This window comes from Mesoplodon densirostris, chromosome 13, assembly GCF_025265405.1.
Source record: "Mesoplodon densirostris isolate mMesDen1 chromosome 13, mMesDen1 primary haplotype, whole genome shotgun sequence".
Classification (NCBI taxonomy): domain Eukaryota; kingdom Metazoa; phylum Chordata; class Mammalia; order Artiodactyla; family Ziphiidae; genus Mesoplodon; species Mesoplodon densirostris.
In genome coordinates, this window is record NC_082673.1 from 21927273 (window position 1) to 21934325 (window position 7053).

A 7053-nucleotide genomic window follows, 5' to 3' on the forward strand; every position below is an offset into this window, starting at 1 on the left:
GGTTAACAGGACAAATTTTCTGAGGGACACAGGTAGTAACTCACTATACTTCCCCTTTCTCTAATACCTTTTCTCACACCAATTTCTTTTCTTTCCTCGAGGATAGATTTTATCCTGTTGAAAAAAAAAATTAGTTTTATTTGTAAATAATATCCTGAGTGAAGTAGGCAGCGTTTTGGCTGAAGATGCTCAGGAATCAAACTTTGGAAAAAGACCAATCAGCTAGCTAGCTAGCAGTTACCATCAGTGGCTTGCAGAAAAAAAAAAAAATTACAGATGATATGTTTGCTAAATAGATAAAAAGAATAAGCAGTTTAAAATGGGTGAAAAATCCCAGGATTTATTGTGACCTAGACCAGAGGTCCCTAACCTTTTTGGAACCAGGGACCGGTTTCCTGGAAGCAAATTTCTCCAGGGAGGTGGGGCGGGGTGTGTGAGGTTCAGACGATAATGTGAGCCATAGGGGGAGGCAGATGAAGCTTAGCTGACTTGCTTGCGACCCACCTCCTGCTGTGCAGCCGGGTTCCTAAAAGGCTGCAGACTGTTACCCGTCTGAGGCCAAGGAGTTGGGGACCCCTGACCTAGACACTCAAAAGCAGACAGTTGACCTTTGATTATGCCCATTTTCCTGTGGAGTGAGCCATAGGGGCTCCAAGACACAGTTTGGTTTCAACAGTGTTCACAGCCAGAGGGCAAACTCAGAATGTCTCCTCCTCTTGCAGAAACTGGGCCACGGATGAGAAGTCTTTTTCTGAGTAGCCCTTCACGCACACCATCCCTGCAGATCTGATGGGCTTGACTGCCCAGAAGGACCGGGCTCTTCGTGCTGGTAGCAGAGCCTCATGTTAATCCCAGATCCTTAGCCATGAGTGTTGCTCCGAATCTGCCTTGATAGTAATTAGCCGAGGGAACTCCATCCATCACCCCAGGTACAGGATTATAAGTGTCACTTGACCAACATCGTCCTGAGCTCGTATTTAGGATTTTAGCCAAGAGTTTTGGGTCAAGCCCTAACCTGAGTCCCAGATTCATAGCTTCAGCAGTTCCAATCTTACTAATAGCTAACAGCAAGTGTTTGCAGATCTTCGAAGCCTGGCCAGTCCCAACAGCTCCACAATGTACCACATGGGAGCCCATGCACCACAGCAGCTCAACCCCTCCCATCCTAAATGTGAGGTTGCCAGACGGAGCCATTCCCACACCACCAGAAACAGGGGCATCCGTGAAAATGGCTCCTATTTTCTCAACTTCTTTGGTCAATTCTCTCAAAACCATAGGATCAACAGTACTGGAATCTATTAATAGTGAGTCTTTCTTCACTTTTTTTGTATTCCATTTGCTCCAGAATAAGCTTCTAGCACGTTGATGCATTGTAATAATTCTGTCAGCTTTTTCGGCTACATCCGCTGTGGAAGACACTACCGGGTTCACCTGCATCTAGAAGCTCTTTGCATGCATCAGGGAACACATCATCAATAATGAGTGGCTAGCCATGTTTCATGAGCTCTTTTGCCATTGGATTCCCCACATTGCCTACTCCAGTGAATCCAACTGGAGTCTTAGAAGCTATTGACCTAGAACACAATGCTGCAAGGCTGGCCACCACCAGCTGCTGCAGACGACTCCTGTACCAGAGGCCGGAGGTGGCTCCACGGAGACAGAAGGAGGCTGCCACGCTGCCCCCGCCCCTTCCTACAGTGACCTCCTCGACTCCCGGCTCACCCACTGGCTGCTATAGGGTGCGTGGTGTGGAGGGTCGGCTAGGCTGTGGCAATTCTTAATATCTCTTTGTTACTGGGTTACACATACAATTTCACCTAGTGAGTAATTTAACAGAAGGAATTTTTTCTTACGGCATTTTTGTGGCACAGCAGATAGAAGTGAGGTCACTATTTCTTTGAAAAACTGAATTAAAAATTTATAGAAAGTCATGATTCATTCTACAAATATGCTGAGTCAAAGAAACATGAAAATTGATACGATGGAGGAAGAGTGCTAGACTTCCCTGATGCCCAACTGGGACCTTTCTTCTGGTGTCAGAACATGGTTGTGTAACTCCTTTAATCCCAGTGGATTTTCCAAAAATTCCAGAATCTTCAGATTTTGGTAGCCCCTGTTTACTGCCTTTGCCCCCCCCCATGCCAAACCCCCACCCCACCCCGCACACATTTATTTTTTACCAGTTGTCCTCCAGGGTGTTTTTCTTTATATAGTTATTGGAGCAGTTTGTTAGACTACTGACCCCCAGTGCAAAAGCCCCTCGACCCCGTTTCTCACCCTGTGTAGTTTTGTTCCACCTTGACCTGGGCTTGGTCACGTAACTTGCTTTGGCCCAATGGCATATCAAGAGCTGAAGCTTGGAGAGTACTCGTGCTTTAGGGCTTGCCCTCATGGAAACCTGACATGTTAGGAAGCCTGGCTAACCTTGTGGAGACTAGGCACGGGTCACAGCCAGCACCAATGGCCAGACATGTGAAAGCAACCAGCCCCAGTCCAGCAACCAGATGATGGCAACCTCAGTAGTCACCTCAGGTGAAAGCAAGATAGATCCACCCAGGAGATTCTAGCCCATTCTGCTGATTCACAAATTGTGAGGAGATAAAGTGCCTGCTGTTTTAAACCACGTAGCTTAGGAGTAGTTCATCACACAGGAAGAGATATAACTATCTTCACTGTTAGATTATCTTCCCATTTTATACCATGTTTCCCCTCAAATGACTGTTCCTTTATCCAAGATTCTAGAAAAGAAATAACAACTAATGAGGCTGATAGAGCCTTAACATTTTTTAAAGTTTTATAAACTTTTAAAATAACTATGTTATAAAAATCAATATTTATTTTATCACAAAATTATTTTCTTCAGTTGCCTTAAGAAGTAATGCAGAATTGTACTAAGTTTATAAATTTGGAGGCTCTAAAAATGTGTTATTCCTTGGATTCAAGTCCTAGTGTACTTTATGTGAGCATTCATGTTTGCAAAATGATTCCAGGAAATTTGTGATTTCATTTTACATCTTTGGCCTAAGGAGTCATGATATTTTATCTGAGAAAAATAATATATTAATTCCACTTTCAGCTATTAAACCCATGGTTTCCTGTATTTTCTATATTCCCTATTAGTAAAGAAGATTATGTATAGCGTATAAGACTGTCATGATTAGGAGGAAGGTAGTACAGAAAGAGCCCGCCAAATTAGGCATTGCCCAGTCATGTCAGCATACTAACGTGGGAAGCCACAGGCAGCTTGAAGCCTGGAAAAAAGACAGATACAATGTAATGATTGTCCTAAGGATCGGGATAATAATTCCTATGATTTCGTTTTAAATATTAATGGCAGAGGATTCAGGGGAAATGATGGTGGCTACAGAGAAGATTTTTATCCCTGAATATGCCACCCCTCCCCAAAATACACAAATCCCCACCCCCCAAAAAAAGAAAGAAAAGCATCTAGGATAGCAAGACCAAAAACCCACAGACAACATCTACAACAAGGTGTCCACATGACCTGCAACATACAGCCAGGTAGGAACAAATCAACAACAGGAAAAGTCCTACATATGTGTATCTCAAGGTGTGCGGGAGGAAGACAAGGGAAGGACTCTCTCTCTCTTTCAGGAGAGCCAAAGGTTACTATGGTTCAAGAACACACTGAGATTGAAAAACTCACTGAGAACAGCGGCAGAAACCGGGAGTGAACATTGCAGGCTCCACCTTGCAGCTGAGTGCAAGAACTTTGAAATGTTCTGAGGATGCCAAGTGTTCTGGGGTCTGTGAAACCTTGACACCTATCAAACCAAAGCACCATTCCAGAACAAATCCCATACTCAACAAGGACAGGAAAGAGGAGGCCTGGGTAAATGGGAATAGGAGGGCCGAGGAGGAAGATTTTAGAAATTTTAAGGTCATTTTTAAAATTATGTCATGAAAATAATAGAAGATAGTGAGCCCTGGAGTTCTGAAGCTAGAAATTATATTCTGATCTATGTTTCCCTCCTAAAGTGGAAACTTAGTTCATTTAAAAATGAGTGACAGAAGAGTATTCCATTCACATCCTGTAGAAAATCAGTGAGAAAAAAAAGAAAAAAGAAGAGTGAAAAGGAAGTTCCAGCGAATCCTGAAAGCGTGACGGAAAGACACGCCCACAGAACAAATGAAATTTATTGCCTAATATTGAGGAAAAAGTAAAAGAAATTTTAAAAGGAATAGAAACTTGTTTTAAGAAAAACATAAAATAAATTAGAAAAATTCAGAAATGAAGTGATTGGAGAATAGGAAGATTTGAAAAGGTGAAGGAATTCGGTAAGTAATTTGTTTTAAAAAATCATGTCTCGAAAGAAGGTTAAACTAGAAGGAACACAAGTTTCAATAAACACAGTGGATAATGTCTTCTTGGAGAAATAGCTGATTTCAAATCCAGCATGAGAAATGAACAAGATGTTCCTGTTACATCTTCTCATACAAGAGAGCTGGGAAGACTTCAAAGACTACTGTGGTTGTGTGGAAAGGACTCAGGAGCCAACTTGAACAGGATCCGTGAACCTAAGAGGGGACAATCTCTGCATCGATATTTGTAACAACCTCACTGAGAACAACAACAAAGAAATAAAATACCTCATTAGTCATCTTCGGAAGCTACTTTGGAGTCAACCTCTCTCTCTCTCTTTTTTTTTTTTTTTTTTTTTTGTAAAACTGGTAAATAAAATAAAAGAAGCATTTATTCTTCCTTTCCTAATTAAACTGTAACTCAGGGCAACCAAATAGTTGATGAAGTAATATTCTAGCTAGTAAATGAATAATAATCTAATTAGTAGAATATCACCATTTGGTACCCTTAATAAATTAATGGATCTAGACATTGATCATTAATGGCTGCAACATCACAATAAGACAGACACTTTATAGTTCCTTTTGGAATTAATCAATATTATCTATGAAGTAAACTTGCCAAAAAATCACACCTGAATTATGTCAGTGCTCTAGATCTATCTACCAACTGACAGTAAATACATGGTGCAAAGGAGCATAATAAATATATAAGCATAAAGGGGATGCAATCAGCATAATCCAGACATTGGGAAACCTACTGGATGAATACTTTGAATTCAATGACAAATACTTGCAAGAAAAATGAGCAAATTGAGTTCTTTTAAACCTATACTTTAAAAGAAACTGTGTTTGGATCATCAATCAAATAAATAATGGTTATTAAAATAAAAATACATTTATAGGACAATCAAGGAAACATGAACTGACTGGCTATTTGTTGATATTAAGGAATTAATATTATTTGGGGATGTGTGATAATGAAATAGTTGAGTTTAAAAAGGACAGTTCTTGCATTTTAGACGTTTTCACTTAAGAAAAGAAATCTGGAATTTGCTTTAAAATTGCTGGGGATTATGGTGGTGGTAGTAAGAGAGGGTACAGAGAAACTATATTGGCCTGAAATTGATATTTGATGAGAACAATTGATGAAAGTTTCTCCTTCTTTCTTTTTACTTCTGTAGATGTTTGAAATTTTCCATACTAAAACATGTTTTATAAATGTAGATGGCTTGCAATTTGCTCTTCTGAGTTCTCAGAAGGCAAAAAGTCATTCTTAACTTAGGAGCTTTCTTCTCTAGCCAAGAATTCTAATGATAATTTTGTCCCAACTGGCCAGAGCACTCAGATTGCTCTGAGACCTGTTGGTGGAAAAAGAAATCAGCACAAACAATAAAGAGGCTCTTTAGTCTTAGAAGAAAACAACAAAGAGTAAAGGCTGGTGCTAGGTCTAGGGCAATAGTGTAATATCAATATAAGACAAAATATTAGTTTCTTCCAAAATCCACTTGTTACTACTGTGTATACTTTTGCAGCAAAATATTTGTTTCTACATTGTCAGCATTAAAGTAAATTTACTATTTAGGTAGCATTTAAATTATCATATACTCAAAGCCTAGAAATAATCCCCTAGGCTGAAATGACATTAAATCTTATTTTGGTCATTGTAATGTATTCTCCAGTCCTACTTGCTTTGTCTATAACTGTCATAAAAAGGTGTGAGGAGACCTGCCAATATTAATGCCAGGATTCAAAATGAGTTCTTTGTAGCTTGCTTCCTTCAGGATTTTCTGCCCTCAGACCCATGTATTTATTTAATGCCTCAGATTATTGTATATGTCACATCTTTCCCACTAGAAGACAAGCTCCTTTAAGGGCAGTGACTAGTCTCATCAACATCAAATTTACCCCAACACCAGTGCTTTCAAAATATGTGTTGCGTAGTATATGTTTGACTGTAAGAAGTTATAGAAACAATTCTATTCTAACTAAATAATAATGATGCTACTACTACTATTTCTACTACTCCTGCTAATAAAATGTATGAAATAGAGTATAAATGGGAAAATAAAGATAACACTGGAAATCCCAAACTATAAAATGAATTATCCCAAAGCCACTGGCCAATCCATCAACTGTAAACAGTTACTTGTGAATTGGTCAACATTTAAGTGCATAATTGAGAGAAGGGTTAAAACAAATTTTATTACCAAAAAACACAATTTTTATACCTACAATTTTTGAGCTCAACTAACCTGTAGTTTTAACAGAAATAGATGAGATTCAAAGTATTCATTCAGATTCCTAAATGATCCATTCCCGATCTTTCCTTATGAAACAATCAATTATAACTCTAATAATTTATCAAGGATTCACCAATCACTACTTCCTTTATTTTCCAAGGTTTGGTATCATTACAAAATCAAGTCCTTCGGCGGAATTTAATAGTTTCAAAACCCTTCATCAATATTATTCACTGGGATAAAATAATATGAAAATTTAAAAAACACTGGCTATGTGCTGAGAAATGATCCTTCAGTGATTCACTCAAGGTGGAGACTAGCACTCAGGCTACACCTGAGGTAGAATTTGAATTCCAAAGTGGACCTTTAAACCACAGCTCATCTTCTCTTTTTAAAACCATTAGAAATAAGCCTGTTGCCTGACCTTTGAGATTCTGCAAAGAGACCATATTTAGATCTTTTGTCTCTTTTAACTTCCCTAGTCCCC

The 7053-nt window shown here is 39.0% G+C and overlaps 1 pseudogene; it reads right to left on the reverse strand.

Moving 5' to 3' along the window:
* Positions 1–698: 698 nt before the first annotated feature.
* Positions 699–2392, reverse strand: LOC132500589 (3-hydroxyisobutyrate dehydrogenase, mitochondrial-like; annotated as a pseudogene).
* Between the last annotated feature and the right edge of the window lie 4661 nt (positions 2393–7053).